Genomic DNA, 15,344 nt, shown 5'->3' with positions numbered 1-15,344 from the left:
TGTATGCTGCTATACTCTAACTCCCTCCAGCGTACCTAACTCCACACTACACCACTCCAGTCTACGCTACTACACTGTACGCTATTACAGTGGACCTGACTTCACTCTATGCCACTCCACTCTTCTTCACTCTACTGTGCACTATTCTACTGTACGCCACTCCATCCTACACCACTTCACTATATGCCATCCCACTGTACGTAACTAGACTCTTCTCAAATGTATGTTATTCGACTCTATGCTACTCTACTCAATTCAATTCAATTCAATTCAATATCAACTTTATTCGGTAGTTTCATAAAAACACCATAAAAGTTCAGAGAGAAAAAAAATCACAGTTACAAGTTTATCAGAAAAAGTTAAAAGCTGTTAAGTGTACATTATGTTTAAAAGAAGGCATAAAAGTGACAAGTGCTTCTCAGTTCCGTTTGCGCAAGTTTTCCTATTATCTCTGTTCCTTCGTTAGTGCAAAATAACAATGTTGTTCGTACTTATAAATTTGTGCGATGGCGTATACAAAATTTGAGGTAAAGTACAATCGCTTTAGCATAATTTTCATTTTCAAGATCCTGTAATGCCAGATACGCTGGGCGACATTGACGAAAACCCCAGAACTTCAAAATAGGCAGTATCCAACGCTTCCGGGGCTCAATGAAGAATTTGCAGAATAGCATTGTGTGTATCGTTGATTGTGTGGACACCAAATCACAAGGGCACATAGGAAGGGTAGATGTCCTAACGTTTTGCTCGGGAAATGCAACTAATAAATGGAACAGGTCAAGTCTAAAACGGGTAAGCAGCATTCTTTCAAACTGTGTTATTTTAAAATTCAAGTAGGGTTCAGTAGTAAACACAGTCTGGGCTAGTAAGGAGTGTTGGACTGATGGCTTGTGGACCTCGGATAATAAGCGTAGCTGACGTAGATGAATTAGACACTCCTTTTTTAAGGACTTTTTTGGGATTTCCTTTATCTGCGATGGATGGTCAAAGTACCTCCTGTATCCAAGATCTGTTAGTAACGCTTTGACATATGACAGCCATTTGATCTTCTTAGAATAGTCTAACGTTAAAATGTCTTGAATAATCGTCCTGGTCAAATGGCATTGCTCGGTAGCCCATATTCTGCGCCACAGCATTATTGGTTGCAATTTTATAATGTCTGTGATGTAATCAATGCCCAGCTCAGTGTGGCAGGCATAGGTGGAACAGGTTTTAGGCACCGCCAACAGATATCTGAGGAAAGAGTTCTCTATTCTTTGTATTGAGTCCACGTTTGTGAAGCCCCAGATCCCCGCCCCATATGTTGCTGTGCTTACACATTTTGAATTATAGATTTGCACTAGTTCTTTAATTGGTCTCTGCCCCAGTCTCTGCGAGAAGGTTTTTAACGAGGATGTCTCTCGGAGGAATACCAATTTTCTTGCGTTGATAGCTGGGGTCCATTTGAATTTTTCGTCGATGACGATCCCTAAGTAGGGATAGGTTTTGGTCCTATCCAGATGTTCGCCCTGTACCAATAGCTTCCTATATTTTGCATTTCTTTTCTCCCCTGCGTGCATTGTGTACGTTTTTTTTGCGTTTAGTTTCAAATTTAGGCTTGCCATAAAGTCACAGTATCTGTTCAAGGCCCTTTGTAGCTCATTTGGTGTTCTTGCTAAAATAACAGCATCGTCGGCATATAGGAGTGCTGGTATCTGCCGGCGAGCTGTTAACGGGAGGTCCTTGCTGCCCTGTAGCATGGCAGCCTCCAAGCCATTCGTGTAAAGGGTGAATAGGAAGGGGGCCAGTACGCACCCCTGCCTGACCCCCTTTTCCACCCTAAAGGAGTTAGTGAGCTCACCCTTTGTCCCGAATCTTACCCTACCTGTGGTACCTGTATACAATTCACGAAGAAAATCCACAATTGGCGTAGGAACTCCCATTTTCAGGATTGTACTCCACAGCGTTGAGTGTGCCACGCAATCAAACGCTGCGGAGAGATCGACGTATGCCATATGGAAAGAAGACCCTTTAGCTTCCAGATATTTGCCCGCCAGTAGGGACAGGTTTAGGGCCTGATCAACTGTTCCTAGTCCCTCCCGGAAGCCATATTGTAGGTCTGAGATAATTTTATGGTCGGTAGCCCACTCCTGGAGGCGGTCGAGGAGTATTCGTCCTGCCATCTTGCCTAGTGAGTCCAGGAGGGAGATCGGCCTGTAGCATGTTGGACTGTTTCGATCTCCTTTCTTGAAAATAGGTACCAACGTTGATGTTTTCCAAGACTCCAAAATGCCTACTTCAATGGTGGCATTCAGGACGTTGGTTAGTAAAGGGGTCCAGAGATCTGGGAGGTGTTTAAAAACGTCAACCGGAACGCCATCCGGGCCTGGTGCTTTAGCTGATTTTGAGGATTTTAGGGCTTTTTGGACCTCTTCATGGGAAAAGTGGAGATTTAACGGATAGGCAATGTGTGGCAGAAATTCAAGCTGGTCTGTGTCTTCAGTCGAATCCTTCGCAAAGACTTTAGTAAAATGGCTCACCCATTCGTGTTGACTTATGGCTACATCAATTGATGGAGAGTTGGCTTTCTCTGTTAAGAATGGGGAACAAACTATCTGCCAGAACAAGGCACTATTATTTAGTTCCGAGCTTTGAATCAATTTTGACCATAGTTCAGCTTTTACTTCTTTTTTCCTGATGTTTAAGGCAGCTGTGTACTCCTTTCTGAGTCTGATGATTTCGACTCTGTCCCTGTGATCACTATTCAGAGCTTCCTTTAGGCGTGTAGATGCTTTGGTGCATGCTGAATCGAACCATCCTTTCTTTGGCTGCGGCCTTTGTTTGTGCTTTTTGGTTAGTTCTTTTTGTATGCTTGTTGTAATTGACAAGAAGCTTACTATGGTTTCACTAGGTTGTGTGGTGGGATCCAAGCAGTTTATAATATCCGTTTGGTTATTTGTGACTATTTTTTTTGTTGTTGCTTCTTTGTCGATGTTGCCCCACTTCAATGTAAACCCATTCAGAGAGCCTAGTTCTAGATCACTTTGATTTAGAGCGGTCAGAATGTCATATGGTTTGTTCGTTATTATTTCAGCAAGAACCATAGTGATGGGAAAATGATCACTTAGAGGATTGCTAGGGACCTTGAAGTCTTCTATGGTGAATCCTATGGGTGGTGAGATCAGTATAAAATCAATTAGGCTTATTAGACCTCTTCCGTTGAATGTGGGCTGGAATTGAACAGGTGGAATCTTTATTTCATTAGCGAAACTTAGTTCTAGTTCAGCCATGATTTCATTCATTGTTTCCCCCACATTAGAATGTGTAAAGTGCGTAAGGTTTGTGTCAGCCTCGTCACTAATACCGCATTTATTGTTGTCGCTATTACTACATAGATGGAGATTAAAATCTCCTCCCCAGACTATTGTGCATGTCTTTTTGATGTGTTTAGTTCGTTGCTCTTGTAATATTGCGGAGATCTCTGGGAGTAGCGTACTCATATCGGAGTGAGAGAGGTTATTGTAAAAGTTTATAATGCAGTATAGTCTTTGTTTGGTGACCTTTACCGCTATGATCTGAAAATTTGTGTCTAAACTTAAGGGGATTATCTCATCCACGGGAAGGGTATTTTTAATATAGGTAGCTAAGCCTCCACTATTTCTGCCAGAGGTTGATTTCGTCGCAGGTGACCAGAAAGTTTTAAAGCCTAGTATGTGTATTGGCCTTATGGCCCATGTCTCCTGAAGGCAGATACAGCCGCTCAAATTGATCTGGCTCAGGAAATCGGGGACAGTCTTCTTTGCGGAAAGACCTGCGATGTTCCAGAAAGTAAAATGGATCTGCAAAGTATCTGAGATAGGGTCAGCAGAATTACCTATGTTAGCCCACCGTTCAGTGGCTTCCCGGTTAGTTGGGGCCGGTGTTGCAGTTGGGATAACTTCGTGATTAGTTGTTGAACAGTTGGGATTAATGAGTGTTAGAGGCGGGTGCTTTGGAGTTGTTACAAGGATAGGACGTGAGTTAAGTGATGGGGTTAGGTCCGATTTGGCTGATTGTGAGGGTTCCCTGGTGGAATAGGAATTGGGAAGTCAATCATTAAAATCTAGGCCAGAGAGAGCATTAAATCTATTGAATGTTGGAATATTAAAAGGAGTAGCTAGTGGGGGGGCTATTTGTCTCCATCGGTTATCTCCAGTCTCTTGGTGGGGGGTTTCAGAGAGATATGGATGGGTAGGTGGCGGTATGGGCGTTTGGCTCTGATGCCACTGTACCGAGCCTGTTGGGTATAGGAACTTAGAATTCTGGTAGGTAATGGGAGGGTAAGAAGTGGAAGGGTACGACCTTTCTGGGAAAGGATTCATTGAGGCAGGCGGAATGTTGTTATTTGTATTTAATAAATGCCTATAGAAATAGCCCAATGGAAGAAGGGTTGTATTGAATTCCCATGTGGAGGGTGGTGGTGCCTTAGCTAGTGTCTTTTCGGCCCACTGGGGGTTTCTGAAGGTGATAGCGACACAATCCCCCTCAAATTGTTTGCGTAAGGGGCCTATCCAACCTACTCTTTGCGTATGGGAAATTTCCCCTGCACATTCTATTGGGAAGTTGCAATTCAGGCTTAACCAATGGAGTACCTTGTTTTTCAGGGATGATGTTGTTTCACTCTGTTCTTGTTCAAGTGTTGGTACATTTACCAATACAAGGACGTAGGCTCCGCATTCGGGTGGAAGGGTAATGCGCGCCGGTATCTGTCTAGACTTATATGGTTGTTCGTATGGTATCTTTGGTTGCTGAGATTTTGCGTTAGACTGATTAAGTTGTGTGGGTTTCTGTGTTGATTTCTGTGGTCCTTTTTGTGATGGTGCTTGAATGCTCGCCGGTTGTGCATTGGCTGATTGGGTGTTTGCGTTAGTAGTAAGTGATGTAGTGTTAGACGTTGAGGGTTTGTTTGCAACGGTTGTGCTATTGCTGTGGGGGTTTTGTTTCGGGAGGGTTATTGGCGTCGGTGTGGATTTCTTTACTGTGGCTGTCTTAGAATGGGTGGCAGTCGTGGGAGCCAGAGAAGCTAAGGTGGTAGTGGGTGGTGTGAGATGGCTAGTATTATTGATTAGTCTTGCCATCTGTTTTTCGATGTTGTTTAGGGTTCGCTCTATTGGTGTTAATTGAGTTTTTATAAGGTCCTTGATTATATCTAGTACTTGTGAGTTAAGCTCTAGATAGTTTGAGTTGGCAGCGCCGTGACCCCTGTGGACGTCATGAGACGGTACAGCTGAAACAGAGGGGTCATCCGCGTTAACCGATGATGAGTTGCTTGCGTTATTCCGGTAGTTGTTGCAGGGCGTCTTTTTGGACCTTGTGCGCCTTGGTAGATTTTTTTGCTTGGTCTTATTCTTGACTGCTGGTCTTGTGCTGTCTTGGTTAACAAGAGGACCCTCCCTTATCTCTTTGTCGATTTTTGGTGGAGAAACTGCTACTGGAAGTGGGGACTGGGTTGAGGATTGTGACCCGGTCAGGGTTAGCAGGGGAATTTGGGTTATTTGGGTGGGGCTAATCACCAAAGTGGGTGTTTTTTCGAGGTCGTCCAGGGTATCTTCTCCAAGTGATAAATGGGTGACAGATAGATCAACACTTGTTGGTATTGTGTGAAGTTCAGCATGGGTTTCGCGCAATAATGGGACATTTATTTCCTGTTGTGTGGGTGTTTTGGCTAGGGCCAGAAGGCCCATTGAGGATCTTCGTGCTGCTGCGAGGTCCTGGGAGACGCACCTTTCTAGGAGTACTATCCCCTTGTTGATCGCGTCATTAGCTTTATTGATGAATTGGTCAATCGGCCCAATTATCGGACCCGCTCCTTGTGCCGTTTTGTTTCTCATTGCCCTGGTTGTCATGGTGGCGCTGTAGCACAGATGTAGTCTTAAGTATTGTGATCAAACCGGGACCAAGATGCAATATAGATAGCGATGTGTAAATGGGGATGTAAATGGGTTGGCCTAGACCAGACTTGCCCAGGCTTGAACGGGCTTAAACGGGCCCGCCCTTTGCCCGGGCTTAGCCCCGGGCTGCGTCCCGCGCGCGTCCCGCGGAACGCGACACTAAACGTGCTAATGTAGACTGGACTTCTAAGGGGGCGTGGCACTGGGAGGGGGCGCGGCTCGCCCGGGAAGAGGACACAGCTGTGGGTGTTGAAGGCTGTTCCTCGCAGTCCCGGGGCCGCGCCTCTCACCTCCTCTGCGGCCTCACACAGGCAAAGTGTCCTTGAACAGATGCAGGCTACTCCTGTAGCACCGGGAAACGAGTTTGAAAAGTAGCTCCTCTCACGAGCGGCACCCGCGGAGCGGGGGCCGCGAGGAGTAAATAGCGCTCAGATGGGGGCGGGCACTGGGAGGGGGCGCGGCTCGCCCGGGAAGAGGACACAGCTGTGGGTGTTGAAGGCTGTTCCTCGCAGTCCCGGGGCCGCGCCTCTCACCTCCTCTGCGGCCTCACACAGGCAAAGTGTCCTTGAACAGATGCAGGCTACTCCTGTAGCGCAGGGAAACGAGTTTGAAAAGTAGCTCCTCTCACGAGCGGCACCCGCGGAGCGGGGGCCGCGAGGAGTAAATAGCGCTCAGATGGGGGTGGGCACTGGGAGGGGGCGCGGCTCGCCCGGGAAGAGGACACAGCTGTGGGTGTTAAAGGCTGTTCCTCGCAGTCCCGGGGCTGCGCCTCTCACCTCCTCTGCGGCCTCACACAGGCAAAGTGTCCTTGAACAGATGCAGGCTACTCCTGTAGCGCCGGGAAACGAGTTTGAAAAGTAGCTCCTCTCACGAGCGGGGGCCGCGAGGAGTAAATAGCGCTCAGATGGGGGCGGGCACTGGGAGGGGGCGCGGCTCGCCCGGGAAGAGGACACAGCTGTGGGTGTTGAAGGCTGTTCCTCGTAGTCCCGGGGCCGTGCCTCTCACCTCCTCTGCGGCCTCACACAGGCAAAGTGTCCTTGAACAGATGCAGGCTACTCCTGTAGCGCCGGGAAACGAGTTTGAAAAGTAGCTCCTCTCACGAGCTACTCTACTCATCCCACTCCACTGGATGCCACTCCACTGGATGCTATTCCACTGTACGCTACTTCACTGTATGACATTCTATGCTATTCTACAGTACTTCACTTCACTCTATGCCACTCCACTTTATGGTATTCCAGTCTGTGCCACTCCACTGTACGCCTCTCCACTACTCCACTCTACACTATTTCAGTGTATGCTACTCTGTTGTATGCTATACCATTTTATGCCACTCCTCCCTACACCACTCCCCTGTACGACACTCTATTGTACACTATTCCATTTTACACTACTCCACTCTACCGCACTTTCCACTATGCCACTCCACTCTACACTCTATTCTACTGTATGCCACTTCACGTTATACCACTCTACCGTACTGCACCGCACTCTACTCCACACTACTCCAGTGTACACTACTGTAATCCACTCTGTGGCACTGTACTCTACTACACTCTACAACACTTTATGACACTCTACAACACACCAGTACAATCCACTATATGATACACCATTCCACTCTATTACACGCTAACCACTCTATGGTACGCCAATCCATTGTACTCTACACCGCACCACTATACTCTATAACATGCTACTCCACTCTATATTACGCTACTACTTTGACTTCAATCCACTATACTTGACTGCACAACACTTTACCCCACTATATGCCCCTATACAACACTCCACTCCCCCTCCATTTTACCACAGTCTACCCCACGCCACAGTGCAACTCACTGTACAAGACTCTACTACACTCTGTGCCACTACCATACTACACTTCGCTCTGTACCCCTACACAACACTGTACAACCCTCTACTCCACTCTGTGCCCCTACACAACACTGTACTCCACACTTCGACACTTTCCAACACTCTAGGACATATCACTCCACTGTACTGTACAAAACGCCACACCAATTTATGACAGTTTACTCAACTGTATACTACACCTGTCCACTCTAATGCACTCTAATCTCTGTCTTATATAACACACCACTGCACTCTATGATACCTACATCCACTATACGCTATGCCATTCCACTCTACTCCACTCTGCACCACTCCACTGTACCACAGTCCACTTTTCCCCACTCCACTCTTCTCCACTCTAGAGCACTACACGACAGAACACAGGACGACAATATCTTCCATTCTACTGTACAACACTTTACCTAATGGCAGTCTACTCAAGGACAGTAGACTACAATTTCAAAAACATTTTTATAAAAACCAAAAACATTGAAATTGAATAAAAAAACGAGAGTTATGATCATTTGAAGGTGTTGGGTAAATTATGTATTAAAGGTATACGTTTCTAAGTATAACATTTGTGTACCTTAAATTGGTTTGTTAATAAAAATGAATAGTAATGTGAAGGTAGTCCGTAAATTATAAATTAAAGGTATTATTAGAAGTGTACAATTTGTAATGTTTGTGTAGTTTTAAGTTTGGTTTGTTTAGAAAGAATAAAGAACGTTTTCTTAACTATAGCAAAGGTTTAACCTTTGGTTGTTTTATAAAAAAAAATAATATATAATATATATATATATATATATATATATATATATATTCACTGAAAAAACCATAGGTTTTACACACGTTATAGTTAGGAAGTAGCATTTGAAAAACCTATGAAATTCACTGAAAAAACCATAGGTTTGACACCAGTTATAGTTAGCTGGAAATTTTACTGACATAAAACCAATGAAATTCCACGTTATAGTTAGTTGGACTCACTATAACTTGCGCGTGTAATGCACTGCTGATGACATTACATATTACATCACTCATGACATGGTCAGTGACATCACTTATGACATCACTGATGACAGACCTCCTTTAAGTGTAATGTAACCCTTAAAACACATATTGGAAAATAGAAATTAACATTTTCAAAAAAATGGAGATACCCATACCAGTTACAACAACCAATTCAGTAATTCCACCATCTATATACACATTCTCTCATTTACCAACAGTTCTATATAGTCACTCATACATATACTCACTCATCATATGTAGTGATACACCTATACATCCTGTTACACACCGACAATCATCCAAAAGTTACTCACACACATACTCCCACATGCAAATAAACTATTGAACATCCATTTATTTGCATATAAAACTATACACACTCAACCACCCATACAGTCCTGCACATATGGTGTCTTCTAAACACATACAAAGAGAGAGTTAGTCATTCATGCATCTATGTGATTAGTAATACCCCCATAAAACCATAGAAACACTCATACTGATACTAAAAAAACATCTAAGAACCCAAATACCTACACATGTAGGTACTCATCAATCCATGCAGCCAGTTATTCACAAAGTGAAACACTGATACATATATTCAAATATTTAAACATTACTCGCTAATATATGTATTCACTAAGGTACACTTAATAAGCCAGTTATCCAATCATTTCTTTTTGAAAAAAACATTCATTAAGACAATAATTTAAACATTTATTCTTCCCTCGACCATTACATATACATATATAAAACATATTTATTTTTTAGAAAGACACACATTCACTGGATGGTGTCATAAGTGATGTCACTGACCATGTCCTGAGTGATGTAATATGTAATGTCATCAGCAGTGCATTACACGCGCAAGTTATAGTGAGTCCAACTAACTATAACGTGGAATTTCATTGGTTTTATGTCAGTAAAATTTCCAGCTAACTATAACTGGTGTCAAACCTATGGTTTTTTCAGTGAATTTCATAGGTTTTTCAAATGCTACTTCCTCACTATAACGTGTGTAAAACCTATGGTTTTTTCAGTGAATTTCATAGTTTTTTTGAATGCTAGTTCCTAAGTATGTAATCACGTTCGTAACTAGATAGTGTCACCGCCTACACGTCCTGAGAAGCGCATGTAAAGTCATGTGACTTGAAAACAAAACTTCCAATTGGTTGTTAGTAGTTTCTGTTCTGGAATATACACGAAGCACTCCACCCACTTTCCTCACAATCTTTTCTACTCTCAAGAGACAACAACGCCGAGCATCTTCCGGAAGACTTTGCTGAAATGGCTGCCCTACCGCATTCATCTTCCGAATCTGAAGAAAATGAGCGACCACCGTTAAGAAGAAAAAAGGAATCTTTCATTTGGCAATTTTTCACTTATCCTGAAGATCAAAAGAAAGTGAATGCGCCAAAAGTAACCTGCACGATATGCAATTCGGAGCTCTCAAGGGGAAATCCAAATAAAAAATATTCCTTTTCTGCACACACCATGCAGCGGCATGTTAAACAAAGGCATCCTGAGCATTATGCAAAAGCATCGACAAGAGCCCTGGCCACGCTATTACCATCAGAGGTGGCCAGCACATCTTCTGGTGTACGACCTGTATCTCCATCGAGTGCTGAGATGGACTTGAGACCATATCTTGCGAAGGTGCATATGAAATGCAACAAGTGTGGAGAAATTCTTTTGTATGGAGAGCAGAGCCTCGTTCTTATTAAACTCAAAATTGACAGTCACAAATGCCCCAAGAAAAGATAAATTTCTTCACTTCATTTTCAAACTATTACATACTGAAAAATGTAGTAGCAACTTTAAGAAATCGAAAGCATCATAACACTTCTTTCCCAAAAAAAGTTCTTTTCAGAACTAACTCTTTCTACCAAAACGTGCTCCAAGAGCATATTATGAGATATTTTTTCGCCGCTTTATTTTAGTGCGAGACCGGGTGCGCGCACCCTCCTATCGCGTACAGGACCTGACACTTGCATGTGAAGTCATGTGACTTCTAAACAACACTTCTAATTGGTTCTTGGTAGTTTCTATTCTGGAATTTACACGCAGCACTCCACCCACTTCCATCACTTTCTTTTCTACTCTCAAGAGACAACAACGTCGAACATCTTCCCGAAGACTTCGGTACAATGGCTACCGTTCCGCATTCATCTTCCGAATCTGATGAAAATGAGCGACCACCTTTGACAAGAAAAACGGAGGCCACGCTATTACCATCAGAAGTAATCAGCACATCTTCCGGTGGACGACCTGTATCTCCATCGAGTGCTGAAATGGACTTGAAACCATGTCTGGCGAAGGTGCACATAAAATGCAACAACTGTGGAGAACTTCTTGTATACGGAGAGCAAAGCTTTACTCTAATTAAACACAAAATTGAGAGTCATAAATGCTCCAAGAAAAGTTAAATTTCTTCACTTTATTTGGATAGTATGACATACTGAAAAATATCGTAGCAACTTTAAGAAATCAAATGCATCAAAACACTTGTTTCCAAAAAAAAAAAAAAAAAAAAAAGTTCTTTTCAGAACTAACTCTTTCCACCAAAACATGCTCCAAGAGCATATTATAAGATGTTTTTTCGCCGCTTTATTTTAGTGCGAGACCGGGTGCGCGCACCCTTCTATCGCGTACAGGACCTGACACTCCCATGTGAAGTCATGTGACTTCTAAACAACACTTCTAATTGGTTCTTGGTAGTTTCTATTCTGGAATTTACATGCAGCACTCCACCCACTACCATCCCTTTCTTTTCTACTCTCAAGAGACAACAACGTCGAACATCTTCCCGAAGACTTCGGTTCAATGGCTACCGTTCCGCATTCATCTTCCGAATCTGATGAAAATGAGCGACCACCTTTGACAAGAAAAACGGAGGCCACGCTATTACCATCAGAAGTAATCAGCACATCTTCCGGTGGACGACCTGTATCTCCATCGAGTGCTGAGATGGACTTGAGACCATATCTGGCGAACGTGCACATGAAATGCACGAACTGTGGAGAACTTCTTGTATACGGAGAGCAAAGCTTTACTCTAATTAAACACACAATTGAGAGTCATAAATGCTCCAAGAAAAGTTAAATTTCTTCACTTTATTTGGATAGTATGACATACTGAAAAATGTTGTCGCAACTTTAAGAAATCAAAACCATCATAACACTTGTTTCCAAAAAAAAAAAAAAAAGTTCTTTTCAGAACTAACTCTTTGTACCAAAACAAGCTTCAAGAGCATATTAGCTGATATTTTCTCGCCGCTTTCTTATAGTGCGCGACCGGGTGCGCGCACCCACCTATCGCGTCGAGACACGCATGTGCAGTCATGTGACTTTAAAACAACACTTCCAATTGGTTCTTACTAGTTTCTATTCTGCAATTTACACGGAACACTCCACCCACTTCCCTAGAAAACCAGTTTATCGAAAAACTTTTAAAGCCTCCTCTTATGAAATATTCGACATCAATCACATAGCAGAGTACTAAATAGCACTATATACACTCCGTCCCTTAATTATAAGAGACTTATTGCTATGTAAAAGCAACTTTTGTTTTCACGCGATAATGTGAAATGCTGAGCCTATTACATAATTTTATTTCACATATATGTTACTATTCTCCTTCGAGTACTAACACCGTAGAAAATACCACCAATAGCGGTGATATTTTTTACACCGAGAACGGGCGATTTCTATCGCTTACAGCCCTTACAATTATAAAGTTTTATTTCCTAAGTCTCTGATCTCCAACTGTGCAACGTAGGTCCCCTGTGTGTCGTAATAAGGTCCATAAACAAAAACTACAGAGCCAGCATTATAAACATACACAGAACCACAAAACGACAAGAGCCACCATGCTAATATATATCCTTAATATAATAAACCTCTGAGAATAAATACATATTTCCGTGGCACCCCATAACACAAATGTGGCGTCCTCTGACTCTGCTCCATTACCAAACACTGTAACTCCCCGCCCCCTCACTTTTCACTAAACTCCGCACTCCACCCCAGCCGAACCCCCTATTACAAACCCCCAACCTACCCTCCCTGCCCAAACCCACCATGAACCTCAAACCGCCCCTAGAAAACTTATAAGACACAGGATTACTAAAACTCAAAGAATACGCAACAGGCACATAATGTAAATAGTACATAAAGGCACATATTTTTTCCAAAATACTATTTAAAAACATGTTCTATTTTTAATAAATCTATCATGCATCTGACCCTCTAGAACTGCTTTCAAAACGTGAACTATAAACCTCTACTTTTCATTTTCAAAACATACACTTTCATCTGACCCTCTAGAACTGCTATCAAAACATGAACTATAAACCTCTACTTTTCATTTTCAAACCATACACTTTCAATTACATTATTTTTTTTCCACAATTCATGTAATGTTACAAACCTTTTCTAAAATACACCAGTCCGTATCATTTATAAGGATTTATTTTCAGTCTTCATCAGTGACACTTTCTTTACATATAATAGAAATCACTATAACTTTTTAAACGACAATGCTAACGCGGTAAAAATAACCCTTCATTTGCTTTCCTTTAAGAATGCACACTATGTACCCCACGCATGCGTTTCTTAATCTTTGTATTTGGCAGCGAATACTGACCTTGAATCGGAAGACATGAACAAGACCGCCATTGTCACATTTAAAACTGAACGTTGCATCTGCTCACACACATATCTTTCACTAAGCTAACATTCACAGAAAACAGCATTGATGTAAAAAAAAATTGACCTTGCTTTACAACTCCCTCAAATCACTCCCTTATTTTTTAACGCATCCTCCAGTTAAAAAAAAGCTACTTTTTTAATAACCACTAAGCAATATATAAGTGACTAGACTCCTAGAAAATGTATCAAGTCATTCTGCTCCTCTCCACTGCATAGCCGGCGACCTAATTCTGTGGAGTTGCTATACAACCAGCGGTGCTGCGCCGTTTCCTGTACCATCTTGGGAAATTCAAAATGGATGTCTCTCCTGCCTTCGCAAACGAGCCGGGCCACTTAGAACTATTTCGACAGAGAATGCTTCTATACTACGGCACCTTACCACTCTCAACTTTGAATACTTCATATCGATTATCATTTCGATATTCGTATTTCACCTGTGTGCAGCCTGTATTTCATTGCCTGAGCTGTGATTTCACGTGGGCCCTGGATTTATGTCTCTGCAATTTGGTACCTCCTGAACCGAATTACAATCACCTCATGAATCCGTTACTTGATCATGAACAGCTTTGTTACAACGGACGGTTTATGGCCTTTGCAGCGATACAAGGAGTTCTGGGTCATTGGAATATATTCGCAGCGGCGCAAGATTTCCTAACAGAGAGCTACATCGAAAACCCACCGAGCTGCCCTATGATGGTAAAAGACGCCCCAATAATGACAGATCATGAATGCTCCTTTCATCTTCTCAATTGGATGGCTGACATGTTTTCAGATGATAACAATGATTTCATGTTAGAGGCACTTGCTGCATACTTTGCCTACACAATGGACGGTTAACTCTTTCCTAACAGCGAGCTACATCGAAAACCCACCGAGCTGCCCTCTGATGGTAAAAGAGGCTCCGATTATAACAGATCATCAGTACTGCTTTACTCTTTTCCATTGGATAGCTGACATAATTTCAAATGATAAAACTGATTTCCTATTACAAGCAGAAGCTACCTATTTTGCCTAAACAATGCTTCAATAACTCTCAAACAAGCCATTGACGTCCTCATTTCCTTTTGGTTTTCTATATTCTTCACGTTATTTTCCATATTTTCTTTTGAAGAACAGACCTATTTGCTTTACTAACAGTGGACATTATGATTTCGTGTTGTTAGACAGCTGATTCATAAAGTAATGATGTATAACCACTTGCATTTTCATATATCGTTCCTAAACTGAAAGGCCAGAAACCTTCTTCCATTTATTAAAATATAATATACTTCCTTATAAGACTGTACAATTTTTTTTCCAACTATATTCATTTTTCTTCAACTATAGCGTTTGTATTCCATGTACTACTGACAATACCAATTACTGTGTTTTTTGCAATTTCTGTACTCATATTACATAATGATTTGCCTTTAAAATAGTACATTTCTAAATAAACATTTCAAATATTCACGGTTTCTCTTTTAATCCATAATCTCAACTGAAATGATTTCATATTGAAAAACTATTCATGGGTTCCACATAACCTTAACTGTAGTCACTGAGGACCTTATTTATGAAGACCTTCCGCCGCCAGTGCCTCATTTTTTAGAATGGGAAAAAGTAACGCACCGGTGGCGCAAGGCCTTCATAAATAAAGTCCTGAATGTTTTCTTTTCTCGACCTCACTTACTGATACTAGAACCTACAAGCCAAATACGGCCCGTGAACTCTTTCTTAGTAGGTCGCGCACCGTAAAGACAGGTATACCACTGTTAACATTTTTTTTTTACTGTTACTAAGCACCGACACAGTTCCGCTTCACTCAGAGTTAATCACTGCTCCCACGCTTCTACAGGCCAAACGCTATGTCGTATTTCTC

At 42.3% G+C, this 15,344-nt stretch overlaps 1 protein-coding gene across 1 annotated transcript in view; it reads left to right on the top strand.

The window, feature by feature from the left end:
• The window catches only part of UBASH3B (ubiquitin associated and SH3 domain containing B), an 806,096-nt gene that overhangs the window by 671,140 nt on the left and 119,612 nt on the right, over positions 1 to 15,344 (top strand). The window lies entirely within an intron of this gene.

The sequence above is a fragment of the Lissotriton vulgaris genome, chromosome 2_1, assembly GCF_964263255.1.
Source record: "Lissotriton vulgaris chromosome 2_1, aLisVul1.2, whole genome shotgun sequence".
In the NCBI taxonomy this organism is placed as follows: Eukaryota; Metazoa; Chordata; class Amphibia; order Caudata; family Salamandridae; genus Lissotriton; species Lissotriton vulgaris.
Note: the sequence above shows the minus strand (reverse complement) of the source record. Positions and strands in the feature narration are given on the sequence as shown.